Source organism: Diachasma alloeum, unplaced genomic scaffold (assembly GCF_001412515.2).
Source record: "Diachasma alloeum isolate Michigan unplaced genomic scaffold, Dall2.0 Dall_scaffold_00218, whole genome shotgun sequence".
Taxonomy (NCBI): Eukaryota; Metazoa; Arthropoda; class Insecta; order Hymenoptera; family Braconidae; genus Diachasma; species Diachasma alloeum.
In genome coordinates this window covers 413,356-436,568 of record NW_021680383.1, presented here as the reverse complement: position 1 = coordinate 436,568, position 23,213 = coordinate 413,356, and the positions used below count along the sequence as shown (strand labels likewise).

Genomic DNA, 23,213 nt, shown 5'->3' with positions numbered 1-23,213 from the left:
CATAATTTCATAAATATCCTCTACTCTGAAATGATAAATAAGACTATCGGTGTCTGTGTACTATAGTTTTGCCCTATCCTTAAAAGTTTTTTTCACATAATTATAGTGAAAATCATAAATGTATATTTTAGAAATGTCTAGAATACTGAAACCTATGTATATTGGCTTATTAAATTCAATTTTTGTACGACTCATATGAATTATTACCAAATCCTTATCAAAGATAATACTGCTATGAAAGTTGGGTTTCTATATCTAACTCTCAGCACCCCATCGTCCCTCCCAATTTGAAACTAGTTTTACATCCAGATGTTTTCTAACGCTCTCCATTGTTTTTCCAAAAACCGCATTATTCATTAATTTATAAAAAAAAATTTCAAAGTTATTCTGGGAATTTTTCCGCCAATTGATATTTAAATCAATATATTTTTTTAACCATAAGCTCTGAGAGAACTTCAAGATTCTATGAATTCTAGTAATTTTCAAGCCCAAACTACAATATGATTTTAAATTCGTATAATGAATGACGTGATTTTTTTTTCTGAGTTTAAAGTCGTCAATAATTTTGGTAATTTTGATTGACCGTTTGGCGGTGGGGGGGGGGGTATATGCTCTGGGCACAATGGTAAATCTTTATGCTCTTCATGCAATTCCCGTGGGTACTCCAGGTCAACCTCCAGGATGTATAAAGTGTCTGAGTCATCTGTAATCTTCAGAACGTTGAGGGATGACCAATCTTCCAGCCAACAGATGTTCCCATTCGGCAAATGGTGATTCATTACTGCTCCATATAAGTTGTTTACATCCAGATACATCAAATAGGATTTTTCTTCTTCAGGGTTATATTCATCAGCTCCCATGTAGTGGTTAATTGCCTTTCCATATCGGTTTGAACACTGCGACAGTCTTCCTCGAATGCCTTTCTCAATGAAAACGAGCATCTCAGGGTCTTGGAATACGCCCGGCGCGTATCTGGGAGACCCGGGTTCGATTCCCGGTTGGGTGAAGCGGAAATTTTTTCTCTCTAAATTCTAGTTCTCTTAGAATTCTTTAATGCCTAAAGGAGGTTAGGCGGTGTATGAGGTGAATTTGAGAGTGAATTTCTGTGGTTCCCGGTAGCTTAGTCGGTAAGAGTGCCCGGCGCGTATCTGGGAGACCCGGGTTCGATTCCCGGCTGGGTGACCGTTAGTTTCAATTTCTCCATACATCACATGCATGATTGTAATCTTTATCTGATATATTCTCATCATTCAATCGAGAATAAAAGTCTTCTTTCCGAGGTACCGTGAGTGTCCCAATTGGCGCACGGTTAAGGATATTCTACGAGATAACAGCGTTTGATTTGTATTTTTTTTGTTAATTGTGTATTCTGAATGTTCACAAGTCATCTTTGATTATTTATCGACGAGAAGACATTCGATTTTCATTTTAATTTGGAGGAATTTCATAAATATTCATAAAAAACCATCATAGCTCTCACGATCGAGTTCTCGGACGGCCAAAACCGACCTAGCCGTATTGCCGGACGTCGTGTGCCCGATTCTCGAACAAAGTGAAATAGAGGCAGAGGAATATAGGGAAACAGATTTGAGAAGTAGATTTCGTGTAGTTTTATTGTTATTTCAACAATGATAAATTATGATGAACACAAAAATAAAAAAACAAAAAGCTTGAAACAATAAAATAAATGGATTTATGGTTCTCTTAGAAGAATTTTTGCTGGAGGGCTGTGAGAATCTTTATCGTCCCCACAACTATCATCTAATAGTTCTTTCTTTATATCTCTTGCTACACAAGGCTTCTGACCTTTGATGACATTCTCCATAGTTTTCCTCTTGACTCCTCTCTTCTTGGCCAAAGCGTTGGGACTCTTCTTCTTCTTAGCTTTACTCAATTCTTGTTTTTTCAGTTTTTCTTCCAAATTCTTTTCTTTTTTAATGGAACGGGCCAATTTAGCAGTTTCCTTCTGTTGGAGATTCAATTGGCGTTTCTTCTCTCGTTTGATTTTCCTTAACTATTTTTCTTCTTTCTCCTTGCTCTCTCTTTGAGCTTTAGCTTTATGATATTCATACCATTCATCACTAGTGATTCCTGATGGTAAGTCGACTTTGGTTCGGGTTTCCTTTGGTGGTTGTTTGGAGCCAGAGGGCCAAATGACTGCATTTTTCAAAGGAGATGGGAATGATGGGAGTGGACATCGAGTCATACTTTCATCAGTGACATCATGTTTGTTCGCCCCTCCACTGGTTGATGTAGATTCAGCAGCATTGGCCTCATGTTGTTCCTGTGACGGTTCTTCTGAAACTGGTGTGAGAAGTAAGCCTGAGACATTGTGATCAATTGATGGGGTGAGTTGAGCTGTCGTCGAGTGGTGTTAATTGTGGGTGAGTTAGGCTGATTTTCAGCTTTTTCAACTCTTGGATCTGGTCTGGTGAGTGATTCTGCCACGTTTTGATCAGTCTTCGTACTGTTTATCAAGTTTGACGTCTGAGGAACTCCAGCTTCTTCAGAAAAATTTTGATAATTCATCTTCTGAGACGATGGAGCAATATTCTCGTTGATGTCAAGGACAGTGGTGTTGGGGGATTGATTGAGGGGAATCAGCTCTCCTTCATCAGAAACATAGAAGGCAAATGAATGTGGAATTTCTTCGCTGGTATCTTCCAATCTACTAAAGATATCTTGGAGAGATATGTATATTTCGTCGTTGTTGATCGAAGCAGAATCTTCCTCACGACGAGAATGACAATTTTGTTCATCAGAAATCTGAAATGGAAGGATCGAAAGGCATCTATTGGATTGAAAATAGCCAGAAAAAACTTGAGTCATAATTGTTTTATATTGAAAAATAATTTATTCCAGACGTACATGCTATCTATGTATATAAAAGGATCGATATATATGTATATACGTATTGTTGATTAAAAATGGGAAGTGAAGTTGTAAAAAAAGTGTGTAGAATCACTTTAAAAATAAATTCATCGTAAGAGATTGTTTAAAAAATTTCTCCCAAAAAGTTCGTTTAAAAAATTTGTAAAGAAAAGATGATTGATTCGCTAATTAGTCGTAACAAGAAATACCTTCGGTGAATTTGAGTTTTGCTTATCCTCGTCTGTCGCTGGTGGCTTCCCCATTGCATTAGCTCCCTGAAGATTTTTTATTTTTCTCCAGAACAAAAAAAGCCCTGCCTCGGAAATGTCCCCTGACCATGCATCCATGTCACCAACAAGTTTAAAACTTTGAAGTAATTGGCTGTCGAGATTTGCCTCCATCAATTTAATGCATGTCATTTGTGAATGCTCTGTTACAAGGGGGCTGCCTCCAATGGTGGCTGTTTTGTACTCTTCAGTTGCTTCGCATAATTCACTGCATCAGAGTTGAATGGGAAGATTCCTGTGGATCGAAATCCACTTTCTAGAATCTTTTTCCAATTCATCTTATCAACTGCGCTCTTCAAAACGCCTCCGAAGTTCTCTCTCCTCAATCGACCTCCACCATTTCCCAGTCTCCACTCTGCAACTACTTTCTTCCAAGCAGCTTTCAGAGGATGAAAAACTGCGACGTCAAATGGCTGCAGAACATGAGTCGAATTAAGATAAAGAGAGCAACCAGCTCTATGACATTATCACGACAAAATTTACTGAGGTCCAGGGTCAAATGGGACGAGTGTCCATCTAAATATAGGACAACTGGTCGTTCGATCCCATTTTTGATTACCCAAGCGAGAAACGCGTTCTTATCCCAATCGAAGAAGGATGTTGCTGTCATCCAGCCACTGTCTGAACGACCAATATTATACTCTTTAGGCGTCTGTGCTGCAACAATAGCTGGTATTCTTACGTAGTTAAACATGATCATCGGTGGCAGACATTGACCAGCGGCATTTCCACAAAACAGTACAGTTACATACTCTTTTTCATCATTGTTGACAAAATTGTATGCGGATCGATCCCCTTGTTTGACTAGCACTTTCTGCCCCTTTGGACACAAGCTGAACCCTGGACTCATCGCAGTTGAAAACGCGAGAGCTATCAATATCCAATAAATTTTTAGAAGTTAAGTAATTCCTTGTGCGATCGAACCACTGGCGAAGTTTCTCCTCAGTAACTGCAGCTCGAGTGTACGTCATATTCTCTGAAAGTTTTTGACATACTTCTGAATGACGACTTTGAAAACCCTCGTACCAATGTCTACCAGGACGATCATCAGTAAAACTATTTCCTTTTTTCAAAGTTTTCATCAGTTTCTGGACAGAATTCAACAGCTGATCTTTAGTGATAGGAAAACCCTGCTCAGCCATATAGAAAATCCATTCGACGAGCTTCTGTTCATAGAATTCCTCTAATATACACTGAGGACCTGGTTTTTTATGACTGCAGGCTCCAAAACTCCCTGTTTCTTCTTATCAAATAAAGTGGACTTGGGAATATTGAATTCTCTGCTCACTGATCCCAGGGTCCTTCCTGAATTGACAGCTTCCAGAGCTTCCTGCAATTTCTCATTGGTATATTTGGGTTCTTTTTTCTTATCTCCAGACTTAGAAGATTTAAAAAAAATGAATGGATCTGTTATATTCATTATTATAATTTTTATTCTTATAATTTTTTCATCATCTAATGAAAGAGAGTTTCAGAAAATAATATATCCTCACAAGAGCAAAGAAACTGACAGAAAAAAACATTGAGGTTAAGAGGTTAGAAATCACGTGTGCGGGAACTCCTCCAACCTCGAATTCAGTCGTGCGAGTTGCCGGATTTAGCATTTCCTCCATAAAAAACAATTTTTTGCCTCTTTTTTTTTATCTCAGCCTCTTCTAAATTTGTTGTTCAACTACTAGCAACCGATTAAAATGAATTTTTCCCTTACATTTTCCTTTTTGATCCTTACGCACAATCGATGACTTTTGACGCTTAAACACTACAAACCACCATCTGAAGGACCAGCCATGGACACTGTCACGTATGTTAATTTTTAATAATTTTATGAAACTCGTAAAACATTCGTAAATAGTGGGATTTGAGGGGGAATAATTAAACTATCTTGTATAATGAAATACAATGCCCACTGATGACTGTGAATATGTGATAAATGCTAGATTCTACCGTAAGATTGCTCTGGCGTCCGCGAATCCAGTGCCGTGCGCGAGTTGAGACACTCACGGTAATTGGCGTTCACTTAATTTCCCCCATGAATCTAAGTATTCGTATGGGAAAACTCCTTTGTGTGTAAAGAGTTCGAATTGTCGTTTTTGGGGGTAATGGTTGTGATTCTCTTTTTTTCATCCTCTAAATATGACGAAAGTTTATCAATACTGCTTACCATAAGACGGAATGAGTCAATGAATCTCAAGTGGACTCTTGTCGATTTCACCGATTTCGTGAAGGAAACATATTTCTCTTTATTAATTGGGATTAATGTCACTGCGTCTTGGAATTGTTTCGCAGGAGATTTAATAAAACAATGTGAGTCATAACCTGACAAATTGTGAAAAAATACTGGGATTACACACGATTCCGTATAATTCAGATTACAGCCGGGATGAGCAGCACCACGATATTTGCCTGTGAAGTGGCAATGATCACGATGCTTCACTGCTTTTTCGGTAAATGCTCTGTCACAAATATAACAATTTTTAGCGGCATTAAATGCTCGTTCCATTTCAAAAGTCAAGTTCATCGGCTCATTCCTCTGTAATTCAGCATCAACTTTTATAGCTAAAATACGTAGCTGCTCAATAAACCACTCTACACAGTCTTTTCCACGATAAATAGAGAGTTCCGATTTTGAGTTATCATAGCTACATTTCACATAAAATGCAACACTGAATGGTACATGATTTTATTATATTTTGGTATTTACATCATTGTCATCGGACACTTTTTCCAATAAACACTCAGTATCAGCGTATACAACAAAAGGAACAGTCACTTGATTTTTGAAATTTTGAAATTTTAAATATTTGTCACCGCGATGAGAGAAAATCATTCGACACTTATTGATTGATACACAATCGACCCTATGATTAGTGTAGGCCTCTTTCTTGAAAAAGTGACACAAACACCTGTCACATATGATTGTTTTACGTTCAACTTTTGTAATTTGTGCACCAACTAAACAAGACAAATTCGATATCCATGTGTAGTGATGCATTCTTTCCTGTTCACCATCGAGGATGTCGTCGTTTTCAATCATGAGAAGGTGAATTGTTCTTTCTTCCTCTTGCAGTGCGGTTGGAGGATTTCTGCTCAAGTAAAGTGATACAATCCCTTTTTTTTCTGATTCTTCGCCACTATCAATTCCATATACATTAATCGACAATTCATTCATTTTCTCAAACTTTGGAATGTCTTTTAATGCCATGGGGTAATTGAAGTTACCAAAGCTTTTCATGACAGTGCTGAAAGAGGGATATGAGTTTGTTCGTTGCGTATCTGGAACGTTACAAGCGGCCATAATGGACCATAAGAAGCAGTAGGCATCGTCTTTATTTTGAACGTTCACGACAGCATGTTTCTTTTTTAATCCATTCAGGTAGTTCAACGAAGCTGGATCCTCCGCGCAATGGATTGTATTTATTTATGTTCACTTCTAAATTAATTACGTCAACTAATCTCCAGCCAGAGTCTCTTTCCTGGAACTCATCCGGTTTCACTAGAAGTTTTTCTCTTATGTGTTCATCAAACCACTGCCTAATATCAGTTGAATCAAGAATTATTTCATTTTTTGTATTGAAATATTTCTGTTCTTCAATAAGATGTTCATCTCGATTAATTTCATATTTACATGTTAATACTACATTCACTTTCAAACTTCCTTCTTGTTTCAATGCATTTTTCAAAACGTACACAGAGCATTCGTCTAGCATCATCTAAAAATTTGGGTATGTCTGGATTTTTCACGTTAATGATTACACCGGTTCTCATACAACCCTCAAAAACACTTTGTAAGTCCTCCCATCGGACTCTATCAGTTAAATTACCCCTTAAGTCTCCTCCTATCACTTCCAAGTTTCTGAACCTTGCATAGAACGCTTTCAGTCATCCTAACATGTGAGTTAAACGTCTTTTCTCACTATGACTCGCACTCCTCTTCAATAATGCATTAATTTCTTTCGATTGTCCTCTGATATGATTAAGCCATTGTTGAATTTCCCTGGGTCTCCTATTCGTTTTCACTATTTCATACGCATCTTTTACACGCGTTAGGATCGATGTTGTTCATGATAAAGACACTAAAGAGCTAGCGGAAAATCAAGGTGAAATTTGTTTATATAGATACATATGTGAGTGTGCCTACGCTTGTACACTCTGTAAAATCTTACGTGATTGGTTACAAAAGAATCATGTGACTCATTGGAAAATTATTAACAAAATAGCAACATTCTTTGTTCATGGGAAAAAAAATAGCTGGAAAATATCCTGGATAACATTTAATCTTTGCGGCGCAATAGGACATCAAAGGGTCCGAAAACTCTGCTCCAGTTTGTCAAACATCATGTTCTTAGGGTTGTGAGTACAACATGCGTTCCCAGGTAAACCAAAAAAGTCTATGTAAACAAAAGATTGCGTCCGGATATCTTCCAATGTATTTCCATTCTTATCAATTTGCAGCAGATGGAGATTTTTCAGAAACTCCTCCTACTACAACGTGTAAAATTTGTCGAGGACTATGCCAAATTGGTGGGGGTACCTACGTTTTTGAATGACAGATCCTCTGCCTTTGCAGATATACATACTCCCTCCCCTTCTGAACTCTTCTTTTCAAAATAAATATTTACATATTGATATCGTTATCAACAACAATTTCACACGAAGGGGGAGCGGCAGATGAGAAAGTACGGGAAATCTCAAGTTCAGACATGTGACAGGAAAATGTTTTTTTAAATAAATATTTATATAATGATATCGTTATCAACAACAATTTCACACGAAGGGGGGGCGGCAAACGAGAAAGTACCGGAAAACTCAAGTTCAGACATGTCAAGTGGAGCCAGGTGTCAATGTTTGAAGAAGAAGAAGAGCCCCTTCTATGATTTCTACAGCTGCGAATTAGTTAACCCTTTCACCGCTCGCGGCGGTGTACTGAGAAGTTTGGGTATACTAATTGATTAATTAATCAATCGATCCTCGAATTTAGCCGTGATCTGCGGAATTAATCTGCGAATCAAACCGCGAATTAATGAACCCTTTCATCTCTTCGAGGGAAAAAATCGCGAATTAAACAATCAAACCGCGAATTAAGCCGCGAATTAAACCGCGAATTAAACCGTGACCCCGCGAATTGAACCGCGACCCCACGAATTAATTAACCCTTTCATGACTTCGAGGGAAAACCCCGCGAATTAATTCATCAAACCGCGAATTAAACTGCGACCCCGCGAATCAAACCGAGAATTAAACCGCGACCCCGCGAATTAATCAACCACCCACCCAGCCACTTTCATCTGACCCTCCCTACTGGGCCCCAACGACCAGGTCGACGCCAAAAACGTTGTGCCAGAACCCGCATTACTTAACTACTAGCGTCGGCGGACAGTCTTCGGCCATGCTTGGTCCGATCCTGGTAACCAAGGCTCAAGATGCGCCATTGGCTGAAGACTGGCTTAACCATAGGCTAACTTATGCCCCACGCTTATTAACTAACACTCGGCAAGTCGAGGTTAAACAAAGCCTGGGACGGTTGTTAAAGCTCGGCGATTCCTGCCTGAGAATGCGCAGCCGGGCTGGCGAGCATCCTCCTCCTCTACTCATTTTTGGTCGACTTCAGTCTATCCTCTTTGATTCGGACCCACGTGGTACATTTCACAATGATAGTTCGCGATCGCAAAAAACGATTTTTCTCCCTCGGCTGGACGTTATGTGAACTACCATCTTTGGCAAATTGGAAAAAGTAATCAGTGAAAGGAATATCGAACATATCTCCGTCTCTCTCACTCTCGTATCCTTAATGCCCCAAGATAGTAGTTCATAATTATTCCGCCTGGCGCTTCGTGCAGTTTTGCGGTAACGAATTTCCCTGTAGTCTGTCAAATATGCCCTGCGAATACCCCTCAACCTTCAAAATCACATATGAAAATATCCTATGGAGAATTCGAACATTTCATATAGGATTCCTTATAGGATTTTCAATAGAATTTCGTATAGGATTTTCGATAGAATTTCCTATGAAATTTCTTCCCCACTGGGTATTCTGTAGGATTCACTACAGGGTTTCCCATAGAATTTCCTGTAAGATTTTCTTTATCTCACTATATTATGAAAATCCAAATCGACTTTTGGCGATAAAAAATTAAGACTCGAAACCAACGGGTCACAAGAGTCATGATTAGGTTCACAGAGGTTTCAATAAATGTCATATGAGAGTCATATGAGGCATTCTCTGTGAAACCAGCCAGTCATGTTTCATTATCTTTCGGAATGTCTCACGAGTTTTTCAAGGTACTCTGTGACTCGAAAAAAGTATTCCAGATTTTTTTCAGAATTTTTGAACCGCTCATTCTTTTTCTGCAATTATATTTTCTTGCCTGATGAAAATTCCTGATTTTTCCTGCTCTTTGCGATAAAAAATGATGATTAGAAAAAATTACAGGTTTAAGATGGAAAATTCTTAAACGATCGCAAACCATCAAGAGATCCATTTTAGCTCAAAAAAAGAAGAAAATATTTTTTTTTCTTTACTTGGACAATTTTAATCGCGGTGATATTTTTTAACATTATTTTTCAAGCTTCAAGAAGATTACAACAAAAATTTCAAAGTGAAAAGCGACATTTCCGTAGCAAAATTACGAAATAATTCAAGTCAATTCACTCTTAGCTGAGTTTTGTAGGAATAACTCCGCTTCTAAGGGGGATAGTAAAATTTTGTAATGACCTTCTTTGTAGCTCTCTGACGTTGAAATGGGATCACAACTTAATAACACCACCTTCCTAGGGCCATTATGCGGTCATGATATGCACAACACTATCAATTTATTCTGAATCCCTTGCCAACGTTTCGAGTGCTAAATGCACTCCTCATCAGAGCAATTTTATTTCATATAATCATCTGTGACAAAAATATACAAGTTCATTTCAATTTAAACATTGTTACAATTATTCAATTCAATTTGCCGACCAAAACCAAAAAACAAGAAAAATACAATAAAATAAGGAAAATAAAATATAAAATTTTTCCATCTTACCTAACTCTTCTTAATTGACCATTGTAATATCAAATTTTTACTCTATTTAAGCAAATACATCAAATCAACAGCTCCCCATAACCTATAATCGAAAACATGAATATTTTTCACTACTCCTCATTCCTCAAAAGCGTTTTTAACCTATTCCTATAAAATACTCACAATGGTGGCATTGGATCCTTCATTTTTACCGAAGACCCTTATTTATATGCTCCAGATACTCACTTATCTTTCCTGTTTACCCATTTTTCATCGGAACGACACGAACTATCCCAAGTCTCAGAATTGGGAATAGTGAGAGCGGTGGTGTTATTATGATATTTGAAGCGGTTGAGGAAAATTGAGCGTGATAAGGGATCAGAACTTTTTTCTCTCATTTCATCCAGACTGTTCGGGCCAATAGTAGATGTATTTCTTTAAATAATTTTGTTCTTTCATGAATCTTTTTGCTATAAGACGGGAATGAGCACCATGTGATCCTATCTCCAGCCAAGTAGATTGAAAATACTAACAATAATTACCTTAGGCAGCCTCCACAATAATCATCATGTAATTTACTTGAGTTATTTCATTTTGTTCGGGCTTCAATTTATTTTATCTAATTCTGATAAATTCAGTTGTTCTTATGAAGTAATTCTCTTTAAATTACAATAGAAAATAAAAATCAAATTTAGTTATTTGTTTGTTCAACTGTTATCCAATTACAAGTTAATTTAGCTGTAAACTACAACAAAAAAATTGAGGAAAATTAAATTGAGGTTTAATGATGAAGGATTTTTACTGAATGATTTACACATAAATGCCAAAATCAATGATGTTCAGGTTTATTCAATGCATAAGTACTGGCCTTGAATTTATACAGAATTTATGTGATAAACTACGTCTAATTTATTACCACTCGGTATTGAATTGTCATCTGCTCGATCGTGATTGAAGTTCTTAATTTCGGGTAGTATTCAATAGTCGTTAATTCGGGAAACAAAATTACAATGAAAATACAATCAAATAATATTTATAATTAATTGAGAATGAAAAGATAACAAAATAGCTGAAATGGAATTAGCGGATCCTCACATTCACTTTCGGATCGATGGGGTAGAATAAAATTCTCTCTAACCACGCGGTGCAACCAGAAGTGGCAAAAATACCGAGTGAAATACCACGCACATTGTCGTATTCCGCCGGTGACAATTTCTCCACGAAATTATTCCTTCTTTCCACCACGTAATTAATGATTTCACAATATTAATAGTGATTGAATATTCCCCAACACTCGAATTCATTCGTAAAAGGATGAGTACTCACGTTGGCTTCACGGACCGATTTCAGATGTCAGGAATTAGCAGACGCCTTCAGACGATTTTTCCTCGGGAAAATAGCGATGCAGACGTCTCTCTTCGAGTTCTCACTGGCCGGGCAGCTCAACTGCGATGACTCATTATGTGTTTTATTAATAAACTCACTAACAAAGGAGTAGATTGTGGGTTTTCATGTGTCCCCCACACCTGTCAGGGGCATGGCTAGATTCATAGTACTGTCATGGCCGCTCATCAGGTTCGTTCTTCCTTCCTCATCTCGTCGAATTCCTTTCGACTAATGAGATCCTGCCACTATGGCTTTTCGCCATTTTCGGATATAATATCTTCATAACGCCCTTATTGATTGGACGAGGTGTCGATTATCAGGCAGTTGGTGGTTTGGCGTGTCATCACTCATATTCGTGTCCTGACTAGATTTTAATTGGTCCACACTGGACCTTTCCCGACCTCCGGTATTAGCTCCTTGAACTATTCCTTGTTCTCTTGAGATGAGGTCAGTGGGTCGCTTATCGATATTCGCATCATTTTGAATCTGGCCTCTGTGTGTTGACCCTCAAATTAACCTTATTCTAATACCCTATTTTTTCCGTTGAGAGGAAGGAAGAAAGGTAGATGTCCTAAGATTTCTAACGTTATTTATTTCTCTCCGTAGGTTTTTACGGGAATCCTTCATCATTTTCCCCGCCCCCAATTATCTCTCGTCTCTAGGAGTGAGGTCTAACGCCCGTGACAGCTTTCAATTCGCTCTACAAAAAAGGTTTTGACGAAAAGTCCGCTATTTCTTCTAATTCCGATATACTTATTGAAAACTGACCAATAGTAAAAATCGACCATTGGTATAGTATCCTCATAAGATCTCTCCATGACCTCTATAAGAACTCCAAAATCTTTGGATTGATCTTCAGGGTCAATCCAAAACCTTCAAGGCATCCCCAATAGAGTTTTATTTAACCCCATTTAATCTTCATAATACCCTAATGGGATTGCCGAAAAATTTGTTAAAATCCTCATAAGACTTTATCATGGTTGTCACAAAATTCCCATTTTGAAGGGCCTTGGAAACTTCATGTGACCTCCATAAGACCCTTATATGAATCCAAAACAAGCAGGGGTTCAGGGCCTATCCGACATAAGACATGCGACTGTTACGTTTTGTATTATTAGTCTTTTTCTTCCTTTTATTTCTATCAATTCGATTGGTAGTAAGCTTCCGAATGGATCCGTATCAATGCCCTATTCCTAAGACAGGTATACATACTCAACCACATTAATTCTATTTCTCTGAAACCATCACTTCTTTGCTTTTATTTCTACTGCGTAATCGCTCATAGGTATTGGTTTATTGTAATATTTTAGTCACCCCTACAATAATTTTCGAACTACATTGATAAATAACTCATTATTTGGAGTTCGAAAATCGTCGAAATAAAATTCCATTTTTTTCTGGTGTATAAAATTCCATACGGAAATTTCAACATGTAATGATAATTGTAAACCTAATTTTCTTCCGTCTAAAATCATGGAAATTAAATTGAAAATTAATATTATTGAAATTGAATATTTAAAACTTCGAGGAATGAATGGAAAGTTTGAGAAAATCAATTGTTCCAATAACCAAATTCAGTATGACAGTGAAAACGTATAAACAAAAAAATGATAACGCCCGGAGCGATATTGAATATCTCCAAAACCACTCGACGGATTTCGCCCATCCATAATATGAACCTTCAATATTATAAGAGCTATAATCATACATTTTAAATTGCTATCCCCATTTTTCCTCAAATTATCGGGTGTACAAGGTTGAAAAAGAAACAGAAAAACGGGAATACCTCTGAATCTTGATATGGAAGGGTATACATATTTTGATTGATCTCGATAGTGGCCACCGAGACAAGTATTTCGAAAAAAAATTGAAATCCGTCCAATAGTTCATGAGATATTTGAAGACATATATTTACATAAGGTTGAATATCTCAAGAACCACTCGGCCAATTACGCCCATCCACAATACCAACATCGCTCGTTATAAAAGCTAGAAGCATATAAAATTTCAACTCGCTATCTCCATTTTTTATTACGTTATCATGTAACTAAGATTCTTCATGAAAAAACGGAAAATCGGCAACATCTTCAAATTTTGTCTGAACGTGTAATTCTCTTGGAATATATTTAATACCTAAAGGTGGTTAGGCGGCGATGTGAGTCGAATTCGGAGAGAGAATTTCCATCGTTTCTGGTAGCTTAGTTGGGAGAAGGCCTAGCGCGTAACTGGGAGACCCGGGTTCGAATCCCGACTGGGCGGTGCGGGATTTTTTCTCTCTAAATTCTAATTCTCTTAGAATTAGAATCATATTTTGATTGATCTACGTAGAGGCCATCCAGACGAATATTTTGAAAAAAAATTGAAATCGGTGCAATAGATTTCCAGATATTGAGAAAAAACAAAGCTTAAAGAAGTTATTATATCTCCGGAACTACTGGACTGACTGGGCTAAAACTGCGCACCAAAGTAAAGCTTAATCATAATTACCATAAGCCAAAATTTCAAGCTGTTATTGACAAATTTCACCGTATTTAAGTTGAATTTTGTAAACATTGATCACCAAAAACCCAAGTCCAAAGAACTCCGAAGAAGCTCCGAGGCTGAGACACCTCCTGGTGATAACGCTTTTGGAGACAATTCCAGGCGTCACCACTTAACGATCACGTGATCATTATATAAATGATTCAAATTTATTCATTATTCACTTTTCCAGCTTATTTCAAATCCCAAATTTTTCATGATATTTATCCCGAATTGGACATATTTTTCATTTTTGAATATCAATTTAATTTCCCCAGATGCCCTATTCTCTCATTCGCTAGAAAACGTACATAACGAGGTCTGACCACTCAAGGAGGTGCCTTTGATTCTTGTTAATAAAAACCAACCATTGCTTTTTTATTCATATTGAATTATTTTTCATATTGTCCTGAGTAAGATCAATTGAAAATGAGACGTGTTTCGCGTTGATTCAAAAATCTAATTCTTTCAAAATCTCTCATACTTTATTATTTTCAAGTTCTATTATTAATTATTTATTTATTTATTTTATTCCATTTGTTTAATCGAAAGCTGCGATACGTCTCCTAACGTAACCGTAGCGGGCGTGGTGTGGTTTTCTCGGATGGATGGTCACATATAAAAGCATAAGTTTTAAAAGTATAAGTTCATTTACGGAGTGATTTTCACTTCCTATGGGCGGGTTTTCCAATACGACTGATGATGCATTGCTGGTACTGCTGTAACTGCCCCAATACAAATGGTCATAACTCGGCTCTCGCTTCGAATTCTCTTATAAAACTTCATGAGTATATGTCTAAAAGTATATACCATTGAAAAATCCAAAAAAAATCGAATTTTTCAAAATTTCACCGTGGCCATCCCTTTTAAAGTATCAAGCTTCCCCAACATTTAGTATTACCCAGGGTTTGCGATGGGGACCCTTCAGCTACTATGAAGCCCACATAAGCCATAATTTTTGGCCCGGTCACCTTCTTCAAATTATTTACGTAATTGAGTGAGACTCAATTTCGTTCTTGATTTATTGTGAGTGCTTTCCACTCAAGGGTCGAAAGTACTCACTTTCCTCCCGAGGAAAGTGAGTGAAACTCGAGCGGGGAAAACGTGACTTTCCGCCCTTAGTGCACAATATACTATTATCGCTGTGAGACGTATAATATTTATTGTGATGGGACTCGAAAACCGCAATCTAACCAAGCGAAGCGAAAGTAAAATCGCGACTTCTCGGGCCTAGTGATATAAATGAAGCTTTGCTTTAAATGTTGCGTTAAAAAAAGGAATACTGCATTCCAATCGTTCGAAATTCAACGGAAGGTATGATCCAATCAAAAATCCCTTGTGATCCAAAATTGCAGAAAATTTTTCTCAAATTATCATGCATATTAATGACTAGGATCCGTTTTCAAATAAAATCCTCTATCGGAATTCCTCTATCCACCTGTAATGGACCCGAGTGATTGGGTTGGATGAAAGGGATTTATCACACATTTATTGAGTATTGATTTTAAACGATTAATTTACCATTTATTAAATAAATAAGGACTCGGTCTGATACTGAAGGTATCAGACGAGTAGAAAGTAAAATTAGGTAATTAAAGTGTCGTCGTATTACTGGCCAAGAGGTAACGAATTCACGAGTTTTTATATTCCATCGTGTATTCGATTGCATCAGGTCATTGTCTTCATCGCACACCAGCGAGGCATCGGGTGACGTCTCCCGGCGCACGCGAAGACCAGTCGTCGGGGCGCAAAATGCTGACGTTGCACCACAGTTATCTATATTCGTCGAATATACGTGGTTTTGAAACACGAATATTCGACGTTATTTTATATTTCTTCATTCCCTGTTTTGCATCGAATAATATATGCCACTTTCACGTCCTCATATTATCCGGATCAACAGAGGAATTTCATGACGTTATTTTGGGGCATAACATCCCTCCCCCCCTCCAGGGAAGAAAATTGCTACCCTTAGAAATTTTCTCTTTTAACCCTAACTCATCGATACAATACATGATTAACTTTTTACATTGATATTTTTATAATTTGATTCAATATATTTTTCACTGCTTCCCTCCCGGGCGCTGGCCATGGTTTCCGACACCAGCAGTAAAGGGTCAGTCCTAAGATGATTGTTAGAATCACCATCACTCCGGTGAATATCGATGAAGGGTGTATGAGAAATTCTCGATAGTCGAATTTCTCCTGTATTCTATCTAGATTCCGCTTCTCAGCTTCCAGATGTACATGTAGCCCTTCCAGCACCTTCACATTCCCTACAACGTTGGTCAGCTGCTTTGCTGAACTTCTAAAAGTCCCTTCGACACCATCCTCTAGGCGTTGGACTGTTTCGTTGATCGCCTGCGCATCCTGGGCATCCATGGTACCAAACAATGATTTTGCGACAGTTCCTAGGCCATCTATAAGCCCTCTCCATTTCTTGGTTGATTCGGTAGAACTCAACATCCCAAGGATTGCGTCCTTTATCTCCACAAAGTCCTCAATCCATTGTTCCACGATCAGCTTGAAATTATCTCCATTTTTCCTAGCCCTGCGCGCGAACTTCTTTGCCAGATAAAGGTGACGAGGAACCTGATCGGCCCTTGATAACCAGGGTGAAACATCCGTAGATGCAACTATGCTCCATATCTGATCAGTCAAATGCAACCTTCCGATCGGTTCAAAATGAATTCCAGGAGTGTGAATGAATTTTTCAATCTCATGCCCCTCCCCCCGTACTTTAACTACCATGTTTCCTAGCATGAGCACCATCAAGAAAGTTGCGAAACCCATTCGTTTTCGTGGTTTTGCAAAACCGAACCGTCCGTTGACTCCGAGTGATTTTGACATCAGGGCAGCCATGTTTGTCGACGTTACACCCTTCGATATAAAAGTGCTCGTCACCCCCACCCGGTCACACTTCTCTCCAAAGTTTTGAGTGAAGAGGTTATAACAAATCAAATCATCAAGATGAATCCAAGGAAGTGCTTGGAGTGTGGAATGGTTGGACATGTCTCTAGTAACTGTCCCTTCGCTGCCTGTGCAACGTCCTCCAGCTGCGGTATCTGCAAGAGATCTCGTCGAGCAAGACCTCGCCCGTCATTAACCGTTCTTGGAGCTGCTGGAGGATGCTTTAAGTGCGAGCAATTTGGACATCTGGCTCGGGACTGCCAACTGCGTACCAGCATCCGTACTGATCGACTAAGATCTGTGCCTCGAAGTGTGTGGGATCGGCTCGGCCCTCTCGTTTCTCGTCTGAAACGCTCCGTCAAGAAACACTCGTATTTGAAGCATTCGGTGGATGCATTCATATTTGGATATCTGGTAGGTCCAAATACCTCTGCTACTCCCACGCTACCCTGTTCCTTCTCGACTCTTCCAGCCTCTATTTCTCCTAATTTCCTTCGATTTTTTTATCCTTCCAGTGCGACGAATACTCTCACTATCCTGGGTATGTGAATCTGGTGTTTAAGGAGGAGGTCAAGCAAAGGAGAATGCGTAACAGAAGGGATCTTAACGCCCTTTGGGATCTCCCAGTACGCTCTTACGTCGAGACCGGCGTAACGGATGTCTTCAATCTTCGTGGTCTCTTCAATGAAGCTCCAGTGCCTCAAGCCTGCCATTTGCCCCAATTTCTGGACAACTGTTGTACCCAGCGTGGGGCCTACTTATGACTATAGTAGGTTCTAGGCTTAAAGGGATAAATCCCACCAATGGTTTATTGGCGTTAAAAAATGAGAATTTATTACATAATTATAATTACTATGTCATCTGACTGATTACAAAGAGTTTACGACTTTTGTACCCGTTGGAGTCCAATTCAGGTCTGTTCTGTGCAGACCCAACCGTCTCTTAAATAATACATTGATTGTTTACATTTCATCACTTGGTCAGCATAATCCAGTTACGCTGGCAGGTGTCACGCTGACAATGCTGTATGTCCACATATTAAACAATAACGCAATTGACCAAATCTGGGGCATAACACAACAATGAGACGAAGTGTCCCCACTGCAAATTCTATCGTTGGGATTACCCAAGCTTCTTTTTCCTGGGATGGAATTGGCATGTGCGACGCTCCGATAACTCTTACGGTGTTGTAACTGAACCTTATAACTAATGGTTTGATTGAATAAACGTATTGTAAGGTCAATCTCGTTTTTGCCGTGAAAAATCCCTCATCCCTTAGATAAGAAAATTTCAGGTCTACGCAGGGTTGGTTGTTCCGAGGCAGAGGTCCATATAGTCATGCTTCTATAAAGGGTCGAAGTCGATTGACATGGACTCGTTGCGTCTTCCGCTTATTTCCATATCGAATCGTATTGTTGACTTCGGAATTCCTCTCGATAACCCCGTAAGGGCCTATCCAGGGCTGCGTCAATTTCTTGGATCTTCTGCGTCGCAAAACATCGTTTTTTAGAAGAATTTCATCTCCAACTTCAAACTCCATTGGCTTCGCATCTTTGTCATATTGAACTTTTGACTGTCCTTTTACTTGGACAAGCCTCTCCTTCGCTTCCCGGAGAGCTGCACGCATCTCTCTCATAGTTCCTGAGCAAAGTCATCGTAGCAATATGTCAAACAGGGCGGCTGTTTGACGGCTGTCGGTAATTCTGCGCGCCTTCCAAAAATCAGCTCAAAAGGCGTCATTTTTGTAGCCGTATGGGGAGTGGTGTTGTTATACGTAAACATTGCATATGGTAGCCATGTATCCCAATCCGTCTGATCCTCTTGGATAAAGCTTCTCAGATACTCCGCTAGAGTGCGATGCGACCTCTCAACGATGCCATTAGTTTGTGGATGGTAAGCCGTTGTCTGAATTTTCTCAATTCTCAGAAGTTTGCAAGATATTCTTGAATATTTCTCTCATGAAATTTGGTCTTTGATCCGTGAACAATCTCTGTGGTGTGCCATATTCGCAGATTATTTTCTCGGTGAATGCACGTGCGATTGTATTAGCCTCTTAATCTGGAATGGGTATGGCCTTACTGAATTTTGTAAGAGCATCTTGAAACGTCAATATTTACTTCTTCCCAGCATTCGTGACAGGCAATGGACCAACTATGTCCATGGCACATTGTTCAAAAGCTGTTTCAGGGCTCTCTCCGACTATCATGGGAACTTTTGTGGCTTTTTCCTGCTTGTTGAGTTGACACTCCTCACAGCTTGCCACGTATTTCGCCACGTCAGATTTCATTCCCCTCCAATAATATTTCTGCTTCAATTTAGCATGCATTCGTTTTACACCAGGATGATCAGCAATCGGTGTGCCGTGATATTCCCGTAGTATTCCCAGAATTTCATCGTCAGTAGCACTCGTCGTGCACCACTCTCTCCATCTCTGTCTTTGCCTGTGCTCGAGTTACAACGTTGATTCGACTCAACGCATCAGGATTGGTACTTAATTTACCAGGCTTGTGTACCACCTTATTTTCATACTCCTCTAGTTTGATTCGCCAATGTACAAGCCTTGATTCTGGGTCCTTGACGTTAAATATCCATCTTAAGAGCCTGTGATCGGTAACTACAGTGAACTTCCGTCCATATAAATAGGGTTGAAAGTGATTAACCCCCCAAACAATGGCCAGTAGCTCTTTCTCTATGGTACTGTAGTTCTGCTCTGCCTTGTTGAGAGTTCTGCTAGCATAGGCAATCAGTAGATCCTTGCCTATGTCCCCCTGCGACAGTACAGCTCCTATAGCTTTGTTTGACGCATCTGTAGTCAGCAAGAATGGTTTTTCAAAATTTGGATACTGGAGTTTTGGCGCTGTAGCCAGAGCCTCCTTCTGAGTCTCGAATGCGCTCTGCTCTCTCTCCCCAAGTTCCAGGGTACATCCTTTTTCAGCAACTCGAGCAAGGGTTTAGCGATTTTTGAAAGATCCTTGATAAATTTCCCATAGTAACATGAGCAGTGCTCCTCCTATTAGCAGTGATTTATCCGCCTCTACTTTGTCACTTTTCTTCTTTGTATTGTTGTTATTATTGCTGGCAGTTGAATTATTTTATTTGAAATTTGAGGTACCATTCTTACAATCAGTCAATTCGATTGGAATTTTTTGCGAAGTCGGTATCCCCAATCTTTTCTTTAATTTACGCCAATCCGCAGCCTCATGACCTGCATACCTGCAGTATTGACAAGCGGTCCCGAAAGTGTTGACGCTGCGTCTTTCTGACGCAACTGGCAATGTTGACTTACGCTGCCCTCCATTGCGACATTCTTTCGAATGATGTCCCGCTTGCCCGCAGGTAAAACAGTTCCCAGTAGATGGTCTACCCAGAGAAGTTCTGTTTCCCCCAATGGAGTTTCTATGTGTCACTGTATGACCTCCACCTTTCCCCTTGTAAGTGCCAGATATAGTTTTCTCCAGTTCTATGGCTCCCGAAAAAGCGTCGTGGAGAGTTTTAAAATTATGTGCTCGTATCAAAATCTGCAACTGCCCACGTAATCTTTGCTCGAGCATAAGTTTAGCTAGGGTCATCATGAGTGTTTTACAGGCTAATTTTTCTCCCTTGGTGAATTCACGGTGCAAATTGTGTAAGCCATTCAAAAAGTCTAGAGTAACTTCCTTTGTGCGAGCGACATATTTAGTGACATTTTTATTTTTCTTTTTGTTGTAACTTACTAAGTTCTGCTTGGAGTCCCACGAGACTTTTCGTTTTCCCAAAAAGTGATTCCAATTCAGTCTTCAGCTGTTCAAATGACGAAACCGTGCTATACTTCACTTCCTTCATGGCGGCACCTTCAAGTTTACTCTCTAGAATCCCCTCGAAGCGTAGATCTTGAAGTTCTGGATACATTAATTTCTTACCGCTTTCCACTGATTTGAAAAAAGAATCCAATTTATCTGGATTTTCCCCAGCGAAATTAGGCACCATCTGAAGTGCACCCGTCAAATCAAGATGTGCCCTCACGGTTTCTCGGTTATTCTGCATATTTTGTCCTGCCCAAGCCTCCGCCAGAAGGTCTCTGACGTCATTTATTTCTTTTTCGGTCTCCTCTCGACGAAGCCGCTCAGATTCAAGAAGTCGTTTCAATTCCTCCTCTTTAATCTTGTTCCTCATCTCGAGATTTGAAACTTGTTCGTGCAAACTAATAATTTTATCTCTGAGATGATCGAGACGTCGAGGTGGTCGTTCCTCGCCCGATTGTTGCACTTCGGGTTGCACTGTTGCGTGACGATTGCCTCCAGGAGTTTGATTTGGAATGAAACCCCCTGCTCTGAGTGCTTTTGCACGAAAGAAGACGTTGCTTGGCGTAGAAAATTGCTGTTCAGGTGTACCATCTGTTAGAGACACTTTAGGAAGGCTCATAGGAGAGGGGATACGTGCGTGCGAGGGAAGGATACAGGTATGTTTGGGGCGGGAGCGAGTGAGTCCTGTACGCGTAAAGAGCGGTACAGAAGTCGTGCGCGGGGATTTGAGCACAGCGGAGAAAGGAATGTGCGGACGCGCGGAGAATGCGCGAGAGTCATGAGGAGCGAGTGCGACCACGATAGGTGTGAATGTGTGAGTGTAACTCTTTAAATAAACCGTTTCATTTGTATCAACTGAGTGAGTTTACTTATCGAATCCTTCTCGAACTCCTTTTTCGGGTTCACATTTCTTCGACCCTCGAACCTTTCGACCATCTTTCACACATCGTTTTCCCCCGTTTCTTCACCCCCTTCTTGAATCACTTCGATGTCATCGAAGGGATTGCCAGGTACATTTTGTACAGAATCCACTGGGCGAGAACGTTGGTTTTTACGCAAATTATTCGAAAAAGAATTCAATACCCCCCCCCCATTTCTCTGCGTGCTATTTGCTAGCCCAGCCCCAGGTAACTCGTCCAGTAAGTCGTCCTCATCCGTTGGGTAAACGTCAACCCGTACCTGTTGCTGATTAACACCAGATAACATACTTTGATGCAGTGATTGGGTATATCTCCGTTGCACGTTAACATTCCTGTTGATATTCTCCGCAGAATTGAATAGATTTCTTCTTACCCCCGGTGCCGAAATTGAGTAAGACTCGAAATCAGATTCCTCTAGTCGACTACCATTTGCTCCAGTAGTTGACATCGTTGATTATTTATCTCTTGGCCAACAATAAAATAATCTTACTTGAGTAGCTACTTATCTCAATACTAGCCCTTCCTCTCAGGGTAGTTTACTGCTGTACTAGCCCTTTTAATACGTTGAACTACTAGGGTAGGTTTCCGCTGGTTTACCACAATGGTAATCTTCTCGCTCCCTCGATGAAATGTCCACGAAAAATCTTCGGCTGGTTTACTTTAAAGGTAATCTTCACGCTCCCTCGATGAAAGGGTTGCTACAGGTGCTGGTCAGTCCACACTCAGGTAGTTCAATTCTCCAGATATTATCTTGTTCTCTATCGCCGTGTGATTAGATAGTGGTTGATCAGGCCTCCGTCTTCCCAAAAGATACGCTGCCACCAAAAATGAAATGGATCCAAGCGATGGGGTTCGATGAAAGAGATTTATCACACGCGGACAAATAATAGAAATAATTACCTTTATTGAGTATTGATTTTAAACGATTAATTTACCATTTATTAAATAAATAAAAACTCGGTCTGATACTGAAGGTATCAGGCGAGTAGAAAGTAAAAGTAGGTAATTAAAGTGTCGTCGTACACTTGCGAGGCATCGGGTGACGTCTCCCGGCGCGCGCGAAGGCCATTCGTCGGGGCGTAAAATGCTGACGCTGCACCCCAGTTATCTACATTCGTCGAATACACGTGGTTTTGAAACACGAATATTCGACATTATTTTATATTCTTTCATTCTCTGTTTTGTTTCGAATAATATGTGCCACTTTCGTGTCCTCACATTATCCGGATCAATAGATGAATTTCATGACGTTATTTTGGGGCATAACCCACCACTGTTGAATTATTTTGAAGATTTTCTCCAATGATACCATTTTTCAGACTATCAAGATAAGTGGCGATGATGAGATATGTGTAATTTGATCAAAATTTCTGGATTGTGCATAACTCCATATCGACAACATGGCTACTTTTCATGTAGACGTCAGTAATTCCACAAAAATCTGATTACAAATGCCTTGAACTTGTTAATAAAATTTCACAAAAGGATTAGTCAACGTTAGAAAATATACAACATACAATCTAATGTGATTCATGT

General features: G+C 39.5%; 1 protein-coding gene across 1 annotated transcript in view; it reads right to left on the bottom strand.

Moving 5' to 3' along the window:
- LOC107037361 (intraflagellar transport protein 88 homolog) overlaps positions 1-23,213 on the bottom strand; it is a 118,204-nt gene that overhangs the window by 24,799 nt on the left and 70,192 nt on the right. The window lies entirely within an intron of this gene.